The following is a 27,627-nucleotide window of genomic DNA, read 5'->3' as shown; positions in this document are numbered from 1 at the left end:
ATGTTATAATATAGAAGAGAGCATAATATATACCAACATTAGTGTAATTTGTACAAGAGATATTAATTACTTTGCAACATATGACATTAGACACAAGAACAAGAATCTACATTATCATCTGGCTTCAGAAATTGTGAAGCTGTTCATCAGGTTTATTGGAAAGCTACAGTGTTTTTTATTGGCAAAACTAGGGATGTAGTGCAGGCTTTCTATGGCAGACTAGGGTTTCATGGTTGGAGATTCATGGCACAGAGCTAACCATACACACCAAATAGAGAAAATAGTACACAAAAAGATAGCTAGGACTATTAAAACTAGAGCCAAAAATTAATAAAGAAACACTACAACCAATATACCCTGGGAATATCTATTTGGAGTTGAAGAAGGGGTTCACTCTTTATGTAGTCCTAAATATGTGAAGAAGATGAAAGAAAGAAAGAAAAGATTTATTAAAACAAAAATGTATTAGCACATGTAAGGTACAAGGTACAACTACCATTATATTAAAGTTTTTAGTTTTTTTTTGGCATTTTTTTCTAAGCGAGAAAAGATCTAAACATGAAATATGTAGGTATGGAAGGAAGGAAGATCATGGTATAAGAGAACATCTTAACATGAGCTAAGGAAGAGCTAAAATATACATATCCATTGCTGACAAGGAATAGAAATGAATGAATATATAACAAGAAGAAAATAATCAGTAAAGGAAAGGAAGTGAGGATCTGATACTACAAATTTGATGTGATCATTCACAGGTGATTTTTCTCTTAATAGGGTTTTCATGTTAAAAATTATTGTGTTTAAATGTGTGGATTATTGTGTTACATGTTATTTTATTCTTATTTTTTGTATACTTCTTGTTGATGTAACTCAGTACATGAAGTATATAGTTAAAAGTTTATTACTATGATACTTGGTGAAAGCTAACAATTTACTAGCGAAGGATGAATTAGATATTATTATGAAGTTTTAATATAGTTACCAAGTTTATATAGGAAAAGTTTAAGTTTTTAAGATGCTGAGAGTTTTTTAAGGCCCTATTCAATAGCCAAGGAAAATTGAGCCCCCCTCCCTCCTTAGTTATTTAACAAAAACATGTCAAGGCGTCCAACAAAGGATCATGGGAAAGAATGGGATGCATCAATACCATAGGAACAATATGCCTATAATGAATGGACAAATAGGAGAAATGGTATTAGTCCTTTTAAGATAGTATATCAAAAAATATAGAGGATATTTTAAATTGAGGGATATCAAGAGTATGGATAAGGCGAGTTCTCATGCTGAAGATATAGTAGAAGCAATGAGAGAGGTTCATGAAAAGGTGAGAGCTAATTTATGGAAGTGTTTACAACTGACCAAAATGTTAGGAGAAAAGATATACAACAATGATGCACTTGAATAGGGAGAGAATTTCCAAAGATAGTTAGGGTAAGATTATAATGGGAAATACTAGTCACTATAGGATCCTCAAAAAGTATGGAGAAATTTTTGAGAAGTCGTTGTAACCACCTTATATAGGTATTTCTCCTATATTCAATATCCAAGATTTGACCATGTTCAAAGATTTTATGGATGAAGGTATTAAAAAAGCATATTCAACTCTAAATGACGAAGACTAGGTGTCTGAATTACCGTTGACAAAGGAAACATAGATTAAACCTATTGTGTATAACAGAGAATCCAAAATGACAAGGTACAAAGTGTAATGGGAAAAAATAATTGATAATGGATCACACTATAAAACTTGGAAGCCACATGGATGCTAGAGGAAGAAATTAGGAAGAAATGTATTGATTTGGATCAATTTTTCTCTAAGAGGACTTTAGACTTCTTCTCTTTGAGAGTATCATGCAAGAACACCTCAAGCTTAGATTAAAGGCCAAAATTAATTAAGTTCCTAGTAGGGCATAATAAGTATAATAAATTACATCGATAATTTAGACCAATGATGTAATGGAAAACAATATCTTTAAGCGAAAGTTTAAATAATATTGAAATGAGTAAACAAAGGGACCCAAATTGATACATGAAGTTTGCCAATCAATGCAAACAAGGTTTCCTACATAATCCTTACTTTGATCAGTAAAAAAGAAGTCTGATTTTTGTGTCCTTTTTTGGCAATATTGGTACCCATCTAATGATCCATTTTCTGTAGATGATAGAGGGTCAAATCTACTTTATTTTGGTTTGTGAAGCACTCAATTCCATTATGTGGATGAAAAGATATTCAAATTTTTTTGTAAGCTGTCCAAACCCTTACTAGGGTAATTTGTAATATAAAATGTGGACCAAGACCCAAAATTCAAATAGATGGTGGGGAAAAAGGTGTATTGTATTCCCTCTTCTTTGCAGGAACCCATGGACAAGAATCCATGTGTATTTGATCAAACAAAATCATGAAAAGTTGTCTCAGATTGCATAAAATAGAGATATGATAAATTAGTCATGATTTTTCTCACATAGGGAATTTATTTAAAAGAAATACCAAATAAAAATTACAACTATGGATGATTGGTGGGGTCTCTTTTTTTCTGGTGACATTTTGGTTATGGGAGCCAAGTTTAATCCCATTTTGAAGGGTTGGGGATCCTTTAAAAAAAATTGTGTTCTTTTGGAGATCCTCTAAAAATCCCATTATGGTTGTGGGATCCAAAATAAATCCCATGGAGGTTTGGGAAGTCTTCTTAAACCCTAGAGTTTCAGATCACTTTCTAATGATCATTTCTATGAGGTATGTGATTTTTAAAAGACTTGGGAATCCTATAAAAATAATTGTGCAATCCAATTCAAAATTTGGGAGCATTCCAAAACCCCAAAGGTTTAGTTGGATCTTTTATGATTGATCTTCTAAGGTTGTGGGTGATGATGTTTTTGAGAGGCATGTTAAAACCCATAGTAGTGGCTATGGGAGCCAAGTCAAAACCCAATGATGAGGTTTAGGGAGCCTTTATAAACCCCATGGCTCTCCTTGATAGATAGAATCATTATGTTATGTGTGGATTTAACCTTGTGCTAACTTTTGGGGAAGTGGATCTTTGTTTAACTTTATTTTAGTTGCCAATTGTTTTCTTCTTTTGGGTTGTTGTCTTGTAATAATTTTTCTATTGTAGCTATTTATTTTAGTGGGGTACCATGTCCCCTTAAACATTTTATTGTAAAGGGTTTTGGATCCCCTTCAAAGACTAGTTTTTCCCTAATAAAAAATATTCCTTAATGTTCCAACTCATCCACTTGAGTTATCCTACATTTGAGATTCAAACATAATCGACTAATTACCATGGAGACTTGGTTCTAATGACTACATATCCATCATGTATTAATTTGCATCTATAGATTAACTTTCAAAGTGTGGAAATCCTTATTTTTGTAAGTATCAATAATTACTTTAGTGTAGATTAGGCTTTTATTTGTGAAGAGTAGATTCAGTCCATGATTATTATTTATGTAGAAAATAATTATTTTTAAATATTTTCTATCCTATATTAGTAAAATCAATATAATTTTTATAGATAGCTTGATTAAAATAATGTAAAAGTTTGGGAAATATAAATTTATTATTCAAACTCATGCTCCCTTTTTATTTTATTTTTTGGTTGGTAATGGTATATATTTATATTAAAAATTAGAAAAGAAGTACAAAATTGGGATACCAAGATAGTCCCATCATCTGATAAGTAAGATCCCCATAGTGACAACCACCTATCATTGAAGATTCTACCCTTTACTTGTCATAAGGAAAAAAGATCACCGGGTGATCAAAATAGGAAAACCATGGCATAGAAAAGATAAAGAAAGAGATAAGAGCCCCAAATATCATTACATGAACTAATGCTTTATCTCCTCCTTGGTGAAGTTGATGATGACATGGTCGTCAATGAGGAATTTCCCAAGATGGAATGAAAGAGATGTACATGTCCACACTAGAAAATAGGTTAGTTAGTGGACCCCCACTCACACTATCAAAAGCCCTACCAAAATGAATCAAACCATGCTCCACACCCTACTAAAAACTAACCATCACAACATAACCACTCACAATAGCTTCCATTACCACCTTTCTCTACTTACTATCTCAAGATAGGATTTGGCAATGAATCAAGAGGTGATCATCAACATCCACCAGAGTATTAGACTTCATTGGTGTCCTTTTTTGTTGTTGAACCACATAATTGCAAGACCCATTTCAATCAATTAAGTATGACATGGGTGGGTGATCCCACAATAATGGGTTCCACTTTTCGACCAATTTTGACACTAAAACCAATATTTTTGCAACAAACATCATGTTCAAGTGACTATATCTCCAAAACTATAAATAATTTCAAGATGACATAAACTAGTGATTTTGAGTACTTTGTTCCTACTTTATAACCATATTTTTTAATCTAAAAAAAAAAATTATTTATGTCAATTTTTTTTATCTCCTCCAAAAAGTGGTACATAATAAAATTCAATATTTTAAAAAGTGACAGTCCGTTTGACACACATAACTTTTTTTCTAGAAATGATAATGAAGTAATTCTTTGGCGTTGCATTTGTAACATCAATATCCAATTTATGTATGTGGTTTGATTTATTTTTGTTGAATATTGTATAGTTTATGAATTTTTGAAGTGACATGAACCGTAATTCAGACATACGTTCCATTTGACACAGATAATTTGAAGTCAATTTATTATAAACCATTTTTATTTTTTTTGAATAGAAAGGTATCTCAATAAGCTAGTGCCTCCATATTTTTCAAATTTTTTTGACCTAATTTACTAATTTTCCTGAGGTGTCAAAGTCGGTTGATGTTCAATCGGTAATGAACCTTTAATAAGTTAAACTCATATTTGAAAGTCTTAATGATTAAATTATGTAATAAAATTATAGTCGTTGGAAAGCTTGCTCCGAGTAGCACATTTTTAAATTTTTTATTTTATAGTAGGAGATCATTCTCCTACAATTATGGTAGTCAAAAGAGCAAAAAAAACAAAAGAAAAAAGGAAAAAAGGTTAAAATTTTTGTGATTTTGCATGTTCGTGCGAACATGGCATTTGCACGAACACGTTTACCATGTTCGCAAGAATGTACATTCACATGAACATGAAAATCATGTTTGCATGAACATATATATCACATATGTTCACGTGAACATACGAAATATGTTCATGCGAACACAATAAGTATGTTCATGCAAACATATGGTAAACCCAATTTCTCATTTTGCATTTTTTTGTCATTTTTGTTTGTCCCAGTAAAGTGGAACCCATTATTGTGGGTTCACCCGGGCACCAATAATTAACACATTTTCAATCACCCAACCTCTATTTTTCTAAAAGTATTATGAATCTAGAATTACAATATGGGATGAGAAGATAATATACACTTTAACGATTTCTCTCATGCCACAAAGGTAGAAACTTCAGAATTCAAGTGTACAAGTTTCAAGCTAATGTTTAACCACCACCTATGTACTTTCACTAATACATTAGGGGTGAATTTGCAATAGCAGGTAGATGTAATGTGTATTTGGCATATTTTTTTCATTTTTTTTCTGTAGCTAGGCTGGGAATGTCTATTTTGAGCTACTGGGATGACATCGAGAATGTTAAATTTCTTGTGTATAACTATTATACTTGACGTAATGGTCCCCAAATGGTGGTTTTTGGTTTTCCGTAATGGTGAATGGCCACTAACCTAAACTATGATTACCTAGGGTTTATCTTCTGCAATATAATTTTTTTCTCACTTTAAATAAAACAATCTCATTACTGAGAAAAGAAGAAAAAAGCCATTTCAAAATTCAAATAAGGAATCTAATACTAAACATTACAACATTATCAAAAATGAAAACAACCATAGATATCACCATACAACCAATACCTTAACAAATAATAACATAAATATCCTAGAATTGGTTAAAACACAAGAAGTTGATCTAGATGTGTGCAGATTCCTCTAAAAAGAAAAACTTAGCAAAACTATGGCCAGCGAGGTACCTCAAGATTCTACACATATTGTGATGTTCTATCAACAATGCCAATGAGAAATAATGGGTAGTGTGCGTAGGGAAAATATCAGGAAACTATAGTAAAACAAAACATTTTCGAAATGAAACAAGCTAAAACCATTCTCCCTAGCTTCACGAAAGTCTATAACTGGAGAGAAGTCAACTATGATTGGTCATCCTAAGAGTCATGCAAGAAAAAAAAATTTAATTAGCAATACAAAAGCCTTCCAATTCATCTCATTTATATACTCAAATAGGAACATAATCGGAGTCCATTACCAAATGCCCTAGTTTCTGTTAGGAATAAGGTGTCTCAACCTTGTATAATTCCTATCCTTATTATTTATTTTGTAAAATGTATTTCTTGCAAATAATGTTGATGTGTCGACATCTTGAATTGTGTGTAAGGAGATTATGACTAAAACGGTTATGACAGATTCCTATGACACATAAGAGCTATGTTAGGAAGATTCAATGACAAGTGAAGACATGTGGCAACTAAGATATTTGAGTACTGTACACTCTACCCCAATAGTGGGGTTCCTATTTTCTCAAAGAATGGCAAAACCCTAATATGGTTTACCTTTTGGGAGTAGCATGTTTATTTTCTCGAAGAATGGTAAAACCCTAATAAAGTGAAGCGCATGTTATAAGAATTTTTAGGGTTGCGAATAGATGCGATGCGAAAAAGGTGTATTGCTGGTACTGCGAGTAGCTACTGGAGTCTTCTATTGTTGATGTTGAACTTTCATTGCAAGTGTATTGTAACCTCGTGTTGAAGATAATACATTGTGTAGGTTCTGAAGGGGTGGGGTTGTTTTACCAAAAGGTTTTTCCCCACGGACGAATCCTTGTGTTATGTGTTGCTTTCTCTGTCTATTTTCTATATGCATGGTTTCCTGCAATATTGTTATTTACATGATATTGAATCTGTAAGTGTAGAAGATTTTAATAGGATTTACATCATACTTTCCTTATGAGATTAGTGTAGGAAGTTGTTTTCGTACCTGAGTTTCCTTACAGTTTCTCCATAGACCATAGAGTCGGTGGATTTCAAAAATACAAATTACCCAAATGACCAAGGATTGAGGTGTATCTGAGCCAAGAGAAACAGAGAATACATCTACTCCTTCATAAATGCATGCCTCAAATGCTACAAGAATATCTACAACAGTGCAACCCTCGCTCCAACAAACTTTGTAGGCTACAACTCTCGCATGAGGAGCTCCTCCCTTTGCAACCCCTTCAACATATCCATACAAACTCGCATGTTTCACAAAATTCTGAGATGACATGGACAGAGTGTGAGATCTGTGCCCTTCTACATCTCATGGTGTAGCAAGATCTCCATTTTTGAAATGCCCATCTCTAGCCTCATATTGCACGTAGAAGTATCTGGCACCAATTAATTTCTTGGTCCACAATAATATTTATCAAAACACATGTGCCACAAAAAGAGAAGCAACAATGCAAAAACATTTATGTGCAAGGGCATTTTTTAAATGTAGATAAGTAGAAATTTCAAGCACATTAATGGTGAATTTTTGAAATGTCGGTGTTGATGCAAATACCTATTGTAGTCAGCTACGGTGAAGTTCACGCCACTTTGACAAAAACCCTTCCATCAGGATGGGATAGGGCCAAGACCTTCATCGTGGAAGCTTGCAGATTCCAGCTAGACACCTGATAGAGACCAAATCATTTAAGCTCTAATTAATTATTTATTTGATAAAATAATTGGTAACTTGATAAATATCCTGCTTTCAATGCTCTTATGATAAGTCTCTTACCTGTATCCAAATGAGCTACAATGACATCTTTTCCAAATTTAGCTTTACTCCAGAGTGAATTTGATTATTTGGATTCCCTTTATGTAAGCCCAGGAGCCTCCAAGATTCAGTTGAGTGCAATTGCCTGTGTCTGTTTGGAAATATAGATAATACCCCAGCCCTGGGAGATTTGGTTCACAATTTTTCTTTGGCTACTCTTAAAAATTATGCATATAAGCTTAAACATTGTGACCAACATGCCTTTTTTTTTTTCTTATAACTCGACAACATCGCAATTGTGACGTTATAAAAAATTAATATCGCAATTGTGATGTTGTCAAGTTATAATTGAAAAAAAAATGCCAAATACACATTACATCTGCCTGCCCTTACAAATCCACCCCTAATGTATTAGTGTTGGTAAGATAGGTTTCTATTTGATTTGAGTGTCATATCTAGATGACTAATGAAGAGAACTAGAGAAAAGACATACCAAAAGCACCTAGAGGAAGGGTTGAGTTATGAGGAGTTTTAGTGGGCATTTGAATTAGTTGGACCTTGACAAGATAAATAGATTATTTACTCATGCTACAAGTAAAGAAGATAGTTACATTGAAGCCTTCAAGAAGTGGTCAAAGAATCACTAAATGCATAGTCTTGATCGAGAAAAAGAGAAGATGCTTAAGAAACTTGAACTATATGTTGTATGATGTAGGTGCCAAGTAGAAGTAGTGTTGACTAGTGAGTGAGTAACCTAGTGATGACTAAGCATAAGAACATAGTGTTGGTCGAGAGACAACATTTAACAATTTATGTGAAAATTATGATTTCCAGCCAACATTGTTGATTTCTTGGAATGTGTAAAGCATGTGAAAGATAAGGAATGATCAGTTGGATCATTTAAATCAAAGGAAACTATAAATTTTCACATTTCTATACAAGGATTCTAAGGAATTTTGGAAAAAAAATAGAAGAGAAAAGAGGAGACAAAATATTGGTGGGATTTAATGAATCTAACATAACTCTATGATCTAAAGTTATTTTTGAATGGAAAAAGATTAGAATTACCTATTTAATGAGGTACAATGGCTGACGTAATGTGGTTGGAGTAGTTGTTAATGCTATTGATTGGTGAACTTAAGAAAGAGGGTCAAAAGAGTCGTGAAGTGGTAAAGAGTGATTGCTTGAAGGGTTACCAAGCATATCAAAGATAGATTTGATAATGGAGGCCACTCAGTGGATCAACATGTGAGCTGAAGTGTGATATGTATTTCTAAAGTAAGATGTATTTTTTAGATTTCTATTTACTTTCTAACCATTATATTAGTATTCAAATCCCATGATCAATGTTGGCCTAGTAGTCATACATAAGTTCTTCAATTAAGGTGGCATTCTAATGAAATATGGTAAATTCCTCTAAGAAGGCCACTTTTAATAGGGTGGTTAAACCCTTTAACAAAGGCACATTTAATGATGTGTTTTATAACCTTTAATAGGGCTACCTCCTAATAGAGCTCACTTCAAAAGAGTGAAAGATTGGTAACATGATACTGGTAGTTTTTTTTTCAAATTGGGATTCCATGTTAAATCTTACTGGTGACTTGTGTTGATGTTATTCGTGATGATTTACTATTAATTTTTCACATTCTACAAGTTTTTTTATTATTAGGAAAGTAGACTACTAGTTTATCTTATTGATAATCTAGTATAGTGGATGGTCAGATCTAAAGTAGTTAAAATGTTTAATTGTTGAATTCATACATCTTGATATTGGATAATTGATTCATCCTCCCCCCTCCTCTCATTTATTTTAAACATTCTAACACCTATAGAGTTTTGTAATTATCCAATTTACTCAAAGCTAGTCAACATGCATACAAAGTGACAAGGACAACCATCCATGAATAGATTTTTTTGATACTACAATCGTTCACCCAAAAAGAATTGAAGCAATCTAGTCAAAAGTATAACACACATACCATAGACCTAGAAATGAGTCTTTAAGAAATATGAAATATATTATCATTTTGGTTGCTTTTTCTATTGTTAAACAAAATTTTCATCACGAATTCCTACAATGCTCTATTTGTGGGAAGTGAATAAAAGACACAAGATTATATTATAACATATTTATTTAATTAAAAATATTAAAATATATTTCTATCCAATATCAAATCTACTAATAACCTTACTTTAAAAGAAAAGACTTTAAAATAGATAATAGATTTTTTCAAATGGGTAAAAGTACAAGCTTGTGCCACCCTTCAGGTTGACTTATCTGAGCAATTGAATTTCAGTATTTCTATGTAAAAATTGCATTTTGTTCAAAGATATGATGTAGATAAATTGATTCTAGCTAAGTTGTATATTTTCTCACACTCTTTCAATTGGAAATGTCTATTAAATGATTATTTTATACTAATTTGTGTCTAATTACTAACAAAATAAAACTATATCAGAAAACTAACATTTGAATAACTCTTACTCATTTTAATGATATTGTTTTAATGACGTATATAAACACCATTTCATAGAGATCAAAGTCATGAATATTCTCATATGGAGTTTATAGTGTTTTAATTAGATATAGTATATTGTAATTAAAAAACACTACAAGTATTTTAACACTTGAGAAGACATTGATTTTGAGAAAGAAAAAATACTAAATCATGTGATGTTCACTAGGAGAGAGGCCTTTTCTAAAATGTATAATGTTTCTTTTGGTTAGAATATATATATATATATTTTAAAATGTAGTGGGAGATGAAAAACATTTATTTTAGGTGAGTTGAAATTTGAATTGTTACAAAAGAGAATATATAGGTCCAAAGATAATTCTGAATTTTGAATTATCTTGTTATATATGTCACCTATAACATATTCTAAGATCAAAGGGAGAAATTTTTATTGCAATAGAGTTTTGTGGTGGGAACTGGACCCCTAATTTTGAACATTTTTTACCAACTAAAAATTATCCTTAGAAATTAAGAAATGCATCAATTCTTATGCCAAATAACCATTAAAAATAACAAATACATTTTTTCCATAGCAAATCTTATGCCAAATATCCCAAATATATTTTTCCAATTAAATTTTTGATTAAACAAGTTATTGAAAAGATACAATTCCATAGCAAATCAAATACGTTGCCACCTTCATATACTATCCTTGCAATGCTTGGTTGTAATATATCTATTTCAAGAGTTTTTTTAACCTATAAACTAATATCGAGTTAAGTTATTCTTATAATCTAGGTAATGAATACCAAATTGAAATGTATAGCCACTTGCCCACTCAAAGTTTTCCAACAAAGACTATACAAAATAATCTTGTACATTGGATCCAAACCTATTATTCGACATTTAATGTCTTAGAAAATAATATTAAAAAAAAAAAAAAATACAAATTTGTAAAGACTTAACTTATTTCTCTTTGAACAAATGATAAATGTTTTGAATGGAAATCAAATTTCCAAGTAGCATTAAGAGATTGTACCAATGACAATGTATCATCATTTTTTTCACCAACACCTATATAAATATATTCAAAATTATCCAAAAAAAACCAAAATTTTAATGAAGCTGGAAAGTGAAAATACTAAGCACCAATAAAATAGATTTTGTGAACTAAATTTATTACAAAATCTCCTACCATAAAGTAAATTAAAAAACATTCAAGTTTATTAGAAATAATCAAAAATTTAATGAGGCTTTTAGATGAAAATAATCAGCATTAGGAAAAATAGCTTTTGTGAGCTCAATTCAATACAAAATGTCTTACCATTCTCTATTATAAAAAAAACTATATTTTCACATTTGTGTTTGATATATTTCAATAGCTCTTCTATTCCATGCAGATATATGTGAAGCCAAATCGATGCCATCTGTTATCCTCAAATCAAATTTTAAACACTAGCCACGTAATATATCATAATATTTTAAGAATTTGATTTTAAATATTTTGTAAACCTTACCACTATGAAAAAATAAATTAATCATAAAATTTAATAATTTTTCTCAATGCGGGAAGACACCAAGTGATAGGAAGATGGTGCCAAGTAAGCTCGACACAGGAAGAAGCTGAGTAGATTGGTAATAACAAAAACTCAGCATAGTGTATGTCGAGTAAGCTTGCTACTAAAGATGCCGAGTGAGCTTAGTCACCATTTCAATGTGATGATTGACAATAGAGGATGTCAAGTGAGCTTGGGAAGAAAAAGGAAACTGAGTGACCTAAGTGAGGGCAGAGAGAGAGAGACTTGGTGGACTCGATAAAGACAACATTTCTTGTAGAAACCAAGTGACCTTTTAAGAGACCTCTTATATAACCTTTCCCACCATTAAAATATAGAGAGACAAATGATGAAGCTTTCAACTATGAACTTCTCAAATGAGAAATATCATGTAATGATGAATAAAAGAAGGGAACAACAAATATTTATATGCCTACTTTCTATTCAATTAAGATAAGACTATTAAAAAATTCAGGAGCATTCAACTTCTACTAGAAAACCCTAAATTTTCAAACTAATAAAACTTAAAAACTTCAAACTTACAACACTAATGGCTGCATACAACAATACCTGGAGCAATAATTACTTCATAGGAAAAATAAAATAAAAAATTACAAAATAACAAAAGTATCCAACATGTGCAACTACAAAAATGAAAACTAAAAGTAACTTCCTTTTTTTGAACTCTAACATGGTCTACTAATTGATTTCCTTCTGTGCTCTATGCTATACTCTACAAGTAATCAAAATCTTCTGCTCTACTCTCTTCGACTGATTGAATGAATTAGATTCATTCCTTTTGTCTTCTTAGCAAAAAATTTTTGCTCTCATTTCAAATTTGAACTCACCTATCGAGTTAAATGTTGTGAGGTAGGTAGTGGTGAATTTGGCTCTAGGGGTAAAAGACCAAATGCATTAAATTTTAGGCACTCCCCTTTTCCTAAGCCAAACAAACAAGTATCACTCCTAATCTAAATAAACTACACCAAGACTATCTCTTAGGTGCAAAAAATTTTCAATGCCTAAAGGCTTAGTAGATATGTCTTCTAGCTATTGCTTAGACTTGTAAAATTTCATTTTGATATCTCCATTTTCCACTCACAATTTGATGAAGTGATATTTGATCTCTATATACTTGCTACTTCCATGGAAGATTGGATTCTTAGACAATGCAATTGAGGATATGTTGTCACAATAAATTATGGTTCCATCCTCTTGGCTTTCATTCAAATCTATCAAGATCCTCCTTATTTGAATAGCTTGACATACTACCACATTCATTGCTATGTATTCATCCTCTACCACATATTGATAAATAATAGATTGCTTCTTGGATACCCGTGAAATTGCACTCGATCCCATATGGAACATGTATTCTAAAGTGTTCAACTATCCATCTGATCCTTGACCAAGCCTCAAGAGGAATCTTGTCACAAACTAATTTTGTAGGATGCCTATGAATCAGATGTCCTATTGTTACTACAACTTCTTCATAATATTTAGTTGAGAGTCCCTTTTCTTCCATCATCCTTCTAGCCATTTCAACAATAATCCTATTCTTCCTTTCAGCCATTTGATTTTACTGCGGAGTATAGCTGGCTATTAGCTCCTTCTTGATACCATTCTACTTGAAAAAATTTACAAACATATAAGAGGTATATTCCCCTCGTCTATCTTATCTAATGACCTTAACATAGTGTCTACATTCTTTTTCAGCTAGGGCTTTAAAATCAGAAAATTTATCAAATGCTTTATATTTGTTCTTCAAAAACTACACCCAAGTCCTATGATTGAAATAATATATAAATATCATATAATAAGTGCTCCCCCCAATAGAAGTAGTTTGCATAAGGCCTGCCAAATCAAAATGCATCAATTCTAATAGTGCTCCAGCCCTTCTAAAATTTCTAGAATTAAAAGGAAGCCTATGTTGCTTACCCAAAATGCAAGCCTCACACTTGTCATAAAAATATACTATGCTTGGCAAACCATCTACTATTCTTTTCTTGGACAAAAAATTTATTCTAGTGATACCTAAGATGTCAAAGCTTGGAGGGGTCTTCAATCATGCTTCTAAAAGTTGATTGCTGATGTACTGTTGTACATGCATGCTTGGGAACTAAAACACTTACTTGAGAAGAGAAACATGTCTCTATCCCCAGTGGGAACATCCTGTTCTTTGTCAGTTGGACTATTGTATGTGATTTGTTAATCCCGTCTTTCTCATGAATGACACACTTGTCATTTTCCATCAGTAGCTTGTATCTATTTTAAATGAGTTCTCCAACATTCATCAAATTTTTCTTCATACTAGGGGAAAAACATACATTCTATATCTCCTTCTCAGATTTCTTGGTGCAAGCCAGAATAGATCCTTGGCCCACTATGGGAATGGTTCTATTATTACCCATCTTAATTTCAAACCTAAAAGTCTTATCAATGAAAGAAAGTAAACTTTCATTACCATGCATGTGGTTGCTACAACTACTATCTAGGTGCCATACCTTAGGGCTTCTTTCACCAATCTTACACATGATGAAGGCTATGGGATTGTTTGCATCTTCCATGTTCACATCAGCCACATTAGCATTCTACTTTGACTAATCAACCTAGTTCTTCTAGTATTCACTTGCATAATGCCCATACTTGTGGTAGTAGTAGCATTCAACATTTCTCTTGTTAGATTTGTAATTCTTCTTACCTCCTTTAGAGCTATTTTTAGAGGTGCTTGCTCTCTCACTTGCTTGTTCATCCTAAGCTTTTTGTATTAGCTTTCCTCTAACCATTCCTTCCATGACCTCTACTTCTTGATCCTCTACCAGAGGCATTTCTTCCTCTCCCCTTGCCTCTTGAATTATCTTGACCCTTGAAAGACTGCTCTTGGGAAGTTGTTGATTTGTTGATCTAGTTCTCATGGGTTTCAAGAGTTCCCATCAACTCATCCCTGGTCAATGTGGTGAGGTCCTTTGCTTCCTCTATGGTCATCACAAGATTGTCATATTTCTAAGGTAAACTCCTCAATATCTTTTACATAATCCTTTGCTCTTCATAATCTTCTACATTTGATTTGAGTTGGTTTAACAAAGTGAAGATTCATGAGCTAAACTTAGCAATAGATCTATTGTCCCTCATTTGAAGGTTCTCAAACACCCTTCTCATCATCTATATCTTAACTACTTTGACCTCGTCAGTCCCCTTGAAGTTTGTCTCAAGAATATTCCATGATTCCTTTGCATAATTTGCTACTACAATCTTGGGAAAGATTGTCTCTGCCATTGCTACCTCAATTAGACTGAATGACTTTACATACTTTCTCCTTGACTCTTTCAACTAAGTCTTTGGTGGGTTTGTGAGGGTAGCATACACTGCTAGGACTATAACATCATTATATCCATGTATCACAAACTCCTATAAATCATTTTCAACCATTATGGTTTTCATCTTCTTTGCCCAAGTATCATAATTATGTCTATTAAAAGATAGTAGCTACTACTACATCTTCCCTACGTCTACTACCATGTTAAATATCCTAGAAAATAAATACCCTAACTCACTATGGATGTGGGACTTCAAAGCTTTGATACCATGTGAAAAAATATTGATCAAAAACTTTAATAATTTTACTCAGTGCAAGAAGATGTTGAGTGACAAGAAGATGGTGTTGAGTAAGCTCAGTAATGAAGATGCTAAGTGAGCCCGATCACTATTGCAAGGTGATGCTCAACAATAGAGGATGCTGAATGAACTCGATAAGGGTAGAGAGGGGGATAAAAACTACACATCCTGTACAAACTGGGTGACCTTTTAATGGACCTCTTGTCTAAACTTTTCCACCATTAAAATGCAAAGATCCAAAGGATGAAGCTTTGAACTATGAACTTCTCAAATGCAAAATATCATGCAATAATGAATAGAAGAAGGGAACAAAAAAGATTTGTATGCTTGCTTGCTTGCCTACTTTCTATCAATTAAGATAAAACTATTAAAAAATATGGGAGCATTTGGCTTCTACTAGAAAACCCTAAACTTCAAACTAGTAAAACTTAAAAACTTCAAATTTACAGCACAATGGATGCATACAACAATGGCTAGAGAAATCACTACTTCAAAGGACAAATAAAAAATAAACTTACAAAATAATAGAAGTATCCAACATGTGCAACTGCAAACATGAAAAATAAAACTTCCTTCTATCTTCTAAACTCTAACTTGATCTACTAATTGACTACGTTCTCTACTCTATGATATGCTTTGCAATTGATCCAACTCTTTTGCACTGCTCTCTTCAACTAATTGAATGAATCAAATTCATTCATTTTGTCTTCTTGGAAAAAATATTTTCCCTTTCATTTCAAATTTGAACTCACCTACTAAGTTAACGTTGTCAGGCGAGTAGGTGAGTGTTTGGTGTGAGGGGCAAATGACCAAATACATTAAATTTCTAACAGCCACTAGTCTAATGAGCACTCCATTCCTCTCATTTGATGCCATTTAGATACCAATCCATGTGAGAGATCAACTCCAATTTTCATACAAATATTGCCTTTGGAAAAGTAAATGAATGAAGTGTACCTATGTGATTTGTATGAGAGTCCAATGTATAGCTTGTGTTAAGGGGATTAGGTGTTGAAACATCAACATCGTATTGTGAAGAGTGATAATTTAGGCTCAAAAAATCAAATGAACCTTTTAACATAGTAGATTCATAGCCATTGAATTTTGATAAAGACTACTAACAAGATTTCTCATTGTTGAAGGGTATAAGCTCCCTTTTTTTATTGGGTCCATATATCTACAATTTTGCAAGTCCACTCAAAATCATATGAAAGACCAACTAAAATGGGTATTTAGTAGAATGTTCTATAGAAGATGCTTTCTTACCAACCAAACATAAAATCTAAAGCCTTTTGGGCTACCTTCTAGTCAGATTGCAAGTTTGAATATGGAACAAACTCGTGGCTCGCTATTTTAATTCCAATCAATCCTTTCGCTTTGTCTACACAAAAGAAATGGGTACATTGGCATATAAATACAATCATTCTTATGAAAAATTAATTTTGGAATAATAAAGTAATTTTCATAATTTAACACTTTTAGTCTATAAATAAAGCCTTATTAGAACTTAATGTTTAAGCAATAGATATGTAAAATAAGAAAAAATCTTATTGAAAATGGTGGATCACCTGATACTTTCTCCTATATACACACGGAAGCTGCATGAGAAAGGGGAATATTATGGGCCACTACATATGGATCTGTTGCAGAATTTCTTGTGCTTGAACTTCCGTTAGAAGAGGAATCGCAGCCAGGTGTAAATATTCCACTCTCATATCCAAAGGTAGAGAAGGTGAAAGCTTCGTTAAATCCAGTGCTTCACTAGGTCACCAAACTCCTCAAAGCACAATTCACTGTAAGCTTCAAAATCTTTCCTGCATATGGTAATAAGAAAATGGGTTATCAATGTGTATCCCATTTGGGCATATGCACAAAGGATGTAATGATATGAAAGAGTTACATACACAATATTTTGACTGAGAAAACCTCCATATATCCTCAAGAGCTTGCGGAACGTCCCAATGGAACACTATTACAAAACGCTTGATATCTGCAATAAAAGATAGGTTATAGCCTCTTTAAGAGTATCAAGGTAATTTCAGCATCGATGATACTAAACTATAAACATTATTTACCATGTTTCAGAAGTTTGTTTATAAGGTTATTGTAGTATGCCACTCCAACTTTGTTTATACTTCCCTTGATCGTTCCACCTGTAACCCAAGAAATAAAAAACCGATTTATGAGACCAAGAAATAGATAAAGTATATGCTAGCTATATTTGCCTAGAAGAAACGGAGGCTCACATTTTAATAATCTTTGACAAAGAGATAGAGAACCTATTGCCCATTTCCTTCATCGGTTTCACATCCTCCTGTAAATCACACGAACATTCATGACCTTTCATTGATCCAAGAATAAATATGATTTGACCCAAATGTTGAGAGATAATAGACAATAGACAATATAAAGAAGCACACCTTATATCGATGGTATTGATCCACATCAATATCGCCATTGCTATCATTAGCGATATTCCCTGCACACAATTTCATTTTCAATAAGATTTCAGACAAATACAGTACATAGAAATGGAAAATATAAATAAATAAACGTATAAGATTAACCTGATATATGAGAGAAAGTATCCAACATGCTTGGGCCTCTTCGTCCTTCATTGGCAACTACCTCATAGCGATATGAAGTAGAGGCTGTACCGAATATAAATCTAGTGGGAAACCCTCTCCAACGGATTACTTTTATTTCATCTCGAGCCGAAACAAGAAGGATCCAACACATGCACACCATTGCAAAGGCTATCCATCCCTTTCCACAATTCATTGTACAAAACTAAAATACAAAGAAACACAGTTATGCCATTGTATAACTTCTATTTATATAAAAAAAATAGAACAGCTAATGCGAGAAATTGACCATGAAGCATTAGTCCAACACGCACTTCCTTGAAATTAATCTAACAAATTTCTTGTGTGATTTTAAACGTGGGTTAAGTAGTCATTGGTCATGTACGCATTGTGAGCCTTGGAGGAAATGGTCACAACGTGGATTAAGAGATAAATATGGGCAGGAAAACTCTAAAAAAATATTTCCTATGTTCCCCTAAGTTTTTGGTATCGTATTGGGATGGTGGGAGGGGAATAGGGATGGCTATATCTATAGGAAAATTTTAAAATATATATTGAAATTCTTAAATACACGTCATTCATATGAAATTAAGCACAAAGCATGTCATTTAAATATTATAGAACCATAACATACAACATTTGAATGCCATCTAAGAAATAATATCCGATTTCAGTACTCAATTGTCAAAATGCATATCAATATCAGTGAACAATATCATAATGATAAACATGATAAATCTAAAAATCTAAATTTGTATATGCCTAGCTGTACACCCAAATGCTAGAGGGCTGTCATAAAATAATAAGTATCAATGTATCATAATCATGTTCACAAAAAAAACATAACATAGAAAAATGAAGTAGATTGCTACTCCTATTCTGCCTCTACCATATTTGGAGGGGTGGGGCCCACCTCGGCAATGTAGCAAGGAGCCTTTAAATTATTTTTTAATATTCAATTTTTCATTTTTTGCACTCATTTTCAAAAAATAAAGAAATTTGGAGATGGCTAGTTGTACTCGACGCAGTTGGGGGACATCTAGGTGACCCTTTTCATAGCAAGGATGGCTAGCCATCCCTATTTTTTCCCATTTGCCCACAAGTTTCAGGGAAGTCCCTTTGTAATTTTCCTTTTTGGGGAACATCCCATACCCTTCCCCCATCTCTGAGACATCCCCATTTCCAAAACTCCTATTTTTTTGCTAGGTACACATCCCCGAGGAACATAGAATATTTTAGTTTGCATTCCATTATTAAACAAGTGAATCTTCAAATGTGGCTCATTTATTATATCTAAGTGGCTTCCATTATTTCTAGGTACAGTTCACATGGGAACACAATCCTAAACAGTTTTTGTGTTGAACAATAAATTTAATGATTTTTCACATGTAACAATAAACTAGCCATTCTTTTGGATAAATCTTAATTATCTAGTATGATTAAGAAAAATTATTGCTGTCTATTATAAGAAGCCAAAGTGAAAATGATTATAATTTTTTTAATTTTTGCTAGTAATATTTAATATTAGGTTAAAAAAAGTCTAATACAATAGATTTCAGAAGTAATAATAGGAAAAGTATTTGATATGATTAGTTAGTTGAATACAATAGATTTCAGAAGTAGTAATTGGAAAAATATTTGATATGATTAGTTCATTGAAAAAGTACACTTAGAAAGTAAAATGAATTAGAAATTAAGTTTTAAAAATATATATTACATTTTGAAAATAAAATTATCAATAGTTAATAAATTTAAATTGTACAAAATATTAAATAATTATTCTTTTGATTAAAAAAGGTAAGAATAGGGTCATGAACCCAGATAACAAGAAAGTACTAAAACCATCTCTTCTCTAGGTCATTACATCCAAGCAACAAAGGAGCACACTCTAATCCCAATAGTTAAAGTCCCACCCAAGAAAAACCACAAAATTAATCAAAATTATCATGTTCATCGAGTAGCTAGAATAAACCACATTTAACCCTAACTTTAATCTACCAAACTCACTAACCATATTCCAAGTCTTCTTACCCCAACAATAGTGTACATTACCAAACTCAACAGTTTCAAAAAAAACTTTTGTGTAGTCAAGAGGTTCAAACTCTTTAAACATAAGAGAACATAGAACATGCTATGAACAAAAATACCAAAACAAAGGGAAATATTAAGCCTATTTGATGTTTTCATGGTCTTCATTTAGGCACCTAATTTCTTCTATCTAGTTCTTGATTTGTCTGGTACTCTTTATCTCCTCATAGTTTTCCTCCTTAGCTCAGCTCACCCTTTTGAGTTTTCTTCTCCCATCGATGAACCAAAAAATAACCTTTCTCATTATCACTTTTTGAATTTTGCAAATGGAAGACATAGTCACTATCAATTCAGGGCTAGTGACCACATATTTGATCTTTTTATTTAGGTCATCAATCTTCTTATTAATTTTGACTTATTAGAGTAATCCTCAAATTCTTCCATCCTCCTATGAACATTGGATAGGAAATTTTTCATGTCCCCATCTTCCATCTTTCCATCAACTTAAATACCCTCATCACCTCTAGGAATACCTAAGTCCACTAGCATTCTCTTTTCCTTAGGAAGCTAGGTCTCATCATCTATGTCTTCCACCTTTGCACCAAAATTAGCTTCATTAGAGAAATAATTGCTGGATTTCTCCTGTATTTCTTCCACATCTATGTCTTTAGCCTTGTCCTTCATTTAGGAATTGTGAGGTTCCTCCTTGACCTTGTAAGTCTTCTCTTTTCTATTTTTAGCCTCACAAATCTACTCTCACCCAAGCTAAAAATCATTTTTTTCCTTTTACAATCCAAAGCTCTCTCCTCCTCATTTTCCAAATTCACCTTTGTATCATTCTTTGAAATTTTGATAATATCTTGTGCAACTTTCCTCTTTCTCAGGGTACTTGTAGGGCTAGACTTGACAAAGGCATTTTTCTATTTCTTGGAGACCTCAATCAACAAAGATTGTTCCATAGAGATGTGGTTTATCTTTAAAGACTTAGAGGAGTGAGGGATATCTGAGATTTGAGGAGAATGAATTTAGGTTTTTTTAATAGAAATCTCTCCAATAAACATGGAGGATTTGGGAACTTTAGGGGTCCTAAAGGTTTCACTATGTGGGAGACATCTACCAAAACCTTGTTGATGAGAACAAAGATGGTGGTACATGAAAAAGATGAGACCTTGGAGGATAGAAGGATTTCCCCCCAAGAAAATGTTGTTGACCATAGAAGAGAACAAGAAGAAAGGGATATCAACCTTAAGATGTTATGTAATTAAAAATCATAGCTATGATAGGTAGTTTAATGACCTTCAAGACTATTATTTTATTAATCAATAAAAAATAGCACCAAAATGAATAGGGAGAGACACTCTATTGTACCTATTACTAGAGCTCACTTTAACTGGTTCCTTCGATCCTTCAAAGAACTTATATCTTAATTTATAGTCCATCGTTCTATTTCTTTCCACATGAACACCAACACAATCTAGACATCTAGTTTCTTCTATTAATGGTGTCACCAAAAATTTGATGCTCCTGATAGCCACCTGACCTTTATTCCATGAATTAGAAAACTTAGTAGAGAGGATCATGTTGTGGCCTTTCATTGCATGGGTATAAGAGTGCAACCCTTCCTTAATAAAATACCCCCAATTTTCTTTACTTTTCTCCAACACTTTGCAATTTCTTGGTTCAATACATTTTAGTGGGCTTCCCATGGTGTTCTCCTTCTTAAAAATCTTGTTGGTATCCTCAAGTTCCTCTTCCAACTTGATAATACTTTTCTTTGCAACTTCACATAACATGGAAATTTTTTCCAATAGCTAAAGAATATGGATACTATAGGGTAACTTAATAGGCAAAAAGGAAATTTCCATCGCCAAATAAGGGTAACAAAAAAATTTAAGTTTAGTAGTCATGAAATTGGTAACCATACCATAAATCTTTCTCTCAATCTCTTTGTCATACATATTCATATACTTGGATCTATTCATATCATCAATATGGAAAATTTAATTAATAATGATGACCTACACGACATATAACCTTGGTTTAGAGATGTACTTCCCATCTTGCTTCCATAAATAACTAACATTAGAATTATTAACAAACTTGGAAATTAAAAGGTCCATATTTGGGGGGTGATACACATAAAAAGCCTCAATATTAAATAAATAAGGAGTGTATTTTTCAAATTCATAGGGTATAAAGTATAATTTAGAAAATTATTAAGATTGGCACTTAATAAAGGCCTGCTTAGAATTTTCCTTGTATTAAACTTGGTAATAGCTCCCTATTGACTCAACCTCTTTACAATCCACCTATCATTCTACTTCTCTCTTCCTTTGGTTCTCCCTTTGGTTCTCTTACCATATACCTTGATATTTTTTTATTATAATTTGAAATATTTTTTTTAAACTCCTCTATGCACTCCATCTTATTCACCATTTCACAATCCTCATAGTCTAATCTTGAAGTGGCCAAATAGTCAGCAACTTTTCTTCCTTCTCTCATGGTGTGGTTAGTAATAAATTTATTTAAAAATAAGATATGTCTTCTACAATCTATGGTAATCTGACAAATGCTCCAAGGGAAGTTGGATTTGTTTAGAATGGTATCAATTATAAGTTTTGAGTCTACTTCCAACTCAATATTATCAACTTCTAAGTTTTGCAATGTTTTTATTCTAAACCATAGTAGTATAGCATTAACATGGCTATTAGACTATATTCCCAACAACATAGCATAGATGATGATAACATTACCTTTCCAATATCTAATAATGCCCCCTACTTTAGTGAAACCCATATTACCTTCAAAACATCCATCCGCATTGCATATTACCCATCCCTTCTCTAACAAATTCTCATAAGAGATTTTTCTATTCGCGATCTTCTCCTAGTTAATATCAATCAAAATCTGGTCTATATTCCACTTTTTGTTTTATCCTTACATCTAGAAATCATGGAAAATTGAGGATCTTGGGGGGAACTAGCACAATTTATGCTTTCTCTTTAGACACGTGGAAATTAGAGGGAGCCTATGTATTCTTGTCTTTGAAGATCCTCTTGTTTCTTTCTTTCCAAGAACACTAGCCAATAATAAAAAAATTATTTCCGAAGTGTTGATTGTAATTGGGTGGGAGAAAGGAGAGACAATCCATTGTGTCATTAGTTCAGTAATTTTTTTTGGGGAAGCCTAGATAGAGGTAACATTCCTCAAGCACCAAATTCCAAAACTCTGTAGAGTAAAAGAAATGTACAATTAAATAGTTGATAATTTTAGCACTTTCCTCACAAAGAACATATCTATTAGCTAACTTTAATACACATTTCAAGAGATTATCAAGTGTAAAGATTTTTCCATGGAAAACTACCCACCAAAAGAAGTTACTTTTGAGGGGTAGATTAGAAATCCAAATCTTCTTTAAAAATTTATCTCCCATCATGTATTCTTATAGTGATCTATAGGCCAAACTAACAAACAAGATGTCATTGTTGTGATATCTCCAAATCCTTAAGTATTCTTGGGATTGATTAAATAAAATAGGGTTAGGAAGAATATACCATTGATTAGTGATCCCATCCATTCTTATATGGTTAGTTCTTCTAGTACATATTTGTACTTGCCACAATTTAATTAATTCCTTCAATCTTGCATTACCATTTTCTGAATCTAGATATTTTTTGACTTTCTCTCTCATAGTCATCTTTAACATTTCAATCAAGCCTTGCTTATTGACTTCCACATTTATGGGAACCTAATCCTTCCATATCTCTTCCCACAACAAGATTTTTCTACCATTTCCAAATTTCATTCTACTACCTCTTCTAATCATTCCTTTAGTTTTCAAGATGTTCTTCCAAATAAAAGAGATGTCATGAGAGTTATTCCTACTTAGATATAAACATGAAGGACCATAAGATTAGTATTTAGCTCTTAACCATTTTATCCACTCCTTAACTACTTCTAATGTTAACCATCCAAATTTATAGATGAGTACTTTATTCATGCTTTTAAAACTCTTGAATTTGAAGCCTCCATTCTCTTGGGGTTTACACACACAATTCCAATTGACAAGAGCCATATTTCTATTTTCCTCTAGACTCTAAAGAAAAGAAATATGTTTTTTATTTTCTCCAAGAAATCTATCACCTTCACTATCATTAAGGAGAAGGAAATAAAGTATACATAGATACTTTAGAGACAAGCTTTAAGGAGTAGAATATTATCCCCAAAACTTAAACATTTTCCTTTCCATTTTGCTAGTTTCTTTTGGAGCTTTTCAATCACATTGTTCCACTACAGGTGACTAGGTTTTTGAGGAGAGAAAGGGAGGCCAAGATACATGTCGAGAATACATTGAAACTGGCAGTCTAGCTCAATGGAAATGTGATGTTGAATGCCATATTTATGTTGAAAAAGATTTTTTTTTCTTTTTTTGAAGTTGATATATTGTCCATATAACTTGGCATAGTTAGCTAAAAGGGATTTCTAGGCCTTCACCTAAGATAAAATAGCTTCATTGAAAGCATAGTATCATCAAAAAAAATTTGGTGAGTAGATAGAGGGATATCAAAGGCATCTTTGAAATGATGAATAGAATTAGAGAGATTAACTTTTTTAGGTTCTTAGATAGGAATTCAACCATAATTATAAACAGATAAGGAGAAAGAGGGTCTCCTTGCATGAGTCCAATTTCCATGGTAAAAACCCATGAATAGGCCCCATTAACTAAAACGATATAACTCATGGTAGTGAAACAATTCATAATCATCTTGTGGAACTTTCCAAAGAAGCCCAATTTAGGTAACCCTTTATCTAGGAAAGACAACTTCACCATGTCATAGGCTTTGTAAATGTCAAGCTTAATGGTCATTTCTAGTTTATCATTGGTATTCAAGGAATGTAATATTTCATGAGTATCGATGACCACATCCATAATGTTCCTCTCTCCAACAAAACCTTTTTTTATTTTTCAAAAGAATTTATCCAAGATCGGTTTCATTTTGTTCACTAAAAAGTTTTCTATAATTTTGCAAATAGTATTACAGAGGCTTTTAGGATAGAAGTCTTCCATACAAAGGCTAAATTTTTTTTTAAGAAATAAGAAAAATGTAGGCTTGATTAGTATTATTTTCCATTATTCCAATTCTAAAGAAGTATCACATAGCTTTAAACATGCCTTCACTCACAATATCTTGATACACATGAGAGAACATTGGTGCGAACCCATTGGGACCTGAAGACTTCAATCCTTGCAAGGAGAAGACAACACATTTTTATTCTTCCATTTTAACATTTTTGGAGAAAGAAAAATTTTCCTTAGGAGGAACAAGCATAGGAATACAACCTAACACATTAAATGGATCATGCACTCACCATTAATAGCTCCTCTAAGTTGACTGTAGTGTATCACTTTAGTGTTAAATGTAATTTATCTGAGTAATCACCACCTCATTGGCACATTTAATTGATCTGATTCTATTTCTATTTTTATGTTGAAACATTGCTTAATGGAAAAATCTATTATTTTTGTTACCTTCTTCGAGCCATTTAACCCCATATTTTTTCTAACAAAAAGTTTCTTCTTGAGCATAGATAGAGATCCATTGGTCTTTATAGGTCCTCTTGATAACTTTAGAATCCTTATCATTCAAATTAGCTTCCATGATCATTTGGGAAGCAACAGGTTTACCTTCCAATTGCTTCTTCCTATAAAAAATGTTACCAAACAACATTTTGTTCCATTATTTAACCTTGTATCTAATATCTCCCAACTTAATGTTTAAATTAATCATAGATGAAGTCCCTTAACTTTCCATTGGATTTCCACATGATTTTGAATTTGAAAGTGCCTAAACATCTCTTTCCTGCTTTTCATTGAAGAAGGGTAAAACTATGGTCAGACTCAGAATGGGGTTTACCTTTCAAGTGGAAGTCATCAATATTAAACAAATTATCCCTTGTCCTCTATTAGGCCAAGTAATCTATGCCTCTTTAAGGTCCAAGTCCATCAATTTAGTAGATACAAGGAATTCACCTAGGTCCACCATAAAATCCAAGAAATCATAAGTGCCACTCAGTTTCTCCAAAGGATGGGGAGGGGTATTGAAATCTCCACCTAACATCCATCTAACATCTTTTCCATTGCTCATTTAATTCTCTAATTAGTATGATTGTTGTTTCCTTTTCCCTCTAGAGTTCAGAGCATAGATATTCACCACATTCTACTAATGTCTAGTAATAATATCATGACAAGCTAAACTGGTAGAGTTCTCATTAGAATTGAAAAGAGTACCTATTATATTATTTACATTCCACAAAATGACCATCCCTCTAGAAGCTCCATGGGACTCCTATTAAACCTGAGGAACTCGGCCAAATATGGGTCATTTCCTTTTCCAGATTTTCTCTGCTCATCTTTGTGTCTTGAATGAGTACAATATCAACTTTATATTCTAGTTAAACACATTTTAGCACTTTTTTTTTTAGGAGACTATTAATACCTCAAAAATTAAAATAAATGATTCTAACCACAATATAAGGAGGGGAAACCACTCTAGTTTTAGTTAGCAACACAAACCTTAACCACAAAAACTAGACTACTACCCTAGTGATTCACTGGTACCTTCCAAAATCTTCTAAGGGCCCCCCTTTGCCCTCCTAAATCCCCTATGGGTTTTCCTACTTTTTGGTCCCTCCCAAAGTATATTTCATTATTCTTCTTATTTTTATTGCCTACCACTATCTATTCTACCTCTTGAACACTTCATAATTAGAATCCCTCACTAATTGCAAATGTGGATGAAGGGAAGAAAACCTACTAGAACACAATTTTAAGAGACCAGGTCTATTAGAGTGGGGTTACCATTACATGAAATGATTGATCTATTAAAGTGGGGTTACCATTACATCAAATGACTGATCTATTAATGCCTAATACAACCACTCAACTTATAGTACATATGAGGTAGCTAAGCCCTTGTCAAAAATCCCAAGAGGAGTGCTAAAAAAATTTCCAACAAGGTTTCTAAGTGGTTTGACCAAGAGAAGAAGTTTTCCTAGGGATAACCATAATGATACATGATATTTCTCCAAGTACCTGATGTAGGGATGAGGGGCTACTTACCCCTACACATCTAGAAGAGGAAGCATGGGAAGCACTAGTTGACTTATTAAGAATTTTTTTTGGAAAGGGGTCAACAAAGATACACTGTCCCCATTTGGAGGACCTGCATACATCTTAGGATTCCTTCAATTCTCTATAATATTGGACTTGATACCTAAATCACCTCATAGTTTTAGTGAGGAAAGGACACTAACCTAACCAAAGGAAGTCAAGACCTAGAAATTTTTAATCCCTTCCTTCATCAAAGGACCATAACATGGGGTCTCCACTTGTTTCAATGAGATCAGATCTTGATTCTCATCCATGTTCTCTGGAAACTTTAGAGGAGCCACTTTTTAACCAAAGGGAGAGCACAAGACACCTCCACATACCCAATTCTTTTGCATCTAATGCAAAAAAAATCTCCTTTTTCATAGTACACAGGTTGAACATAGGACCCCAATTTGGAATCTAGAGTAACCTACATCAAGAGAACTTTATTCATTATCACACTAACACAA

At 32.8% G+C, this 27,627-nt stretch overlaps 1 pseudogene; it reads right to left on the bottom strand.

Moving 5' to 3' along the window:
- Window positions 1-10,988: 10,988 nt before the first annotated feature.
- Window positions 10,989-18,175, bottom strand: LOC149533292 (beta-glucosidase 12-like; annotated as a pseudogene).
- Window positions 18,176-27,627: the final 9,452 nt, after the last annotated feature.

The sequence above is a fragment of the Cupressus sempervirens genome, chromosome 10, assembly GCF_028749045.1.
Source record: "Cupressus sempervirens isolate cs-2001-9-10 chromosome 10, ASM2874904v1, whole genome shotgun sequence".
NCBI lineage: Eukaryota > Viridiplantae > Streptophyta > Pinopsida > Cupressales > Cupressaceae > Cupressus > Cupressus sempervirens.
The sequence above is the reverse complement of the archived record's forward strand: the minus strand, read 5'-3'. Positions and strand labels throughout refer to the sequence as shown.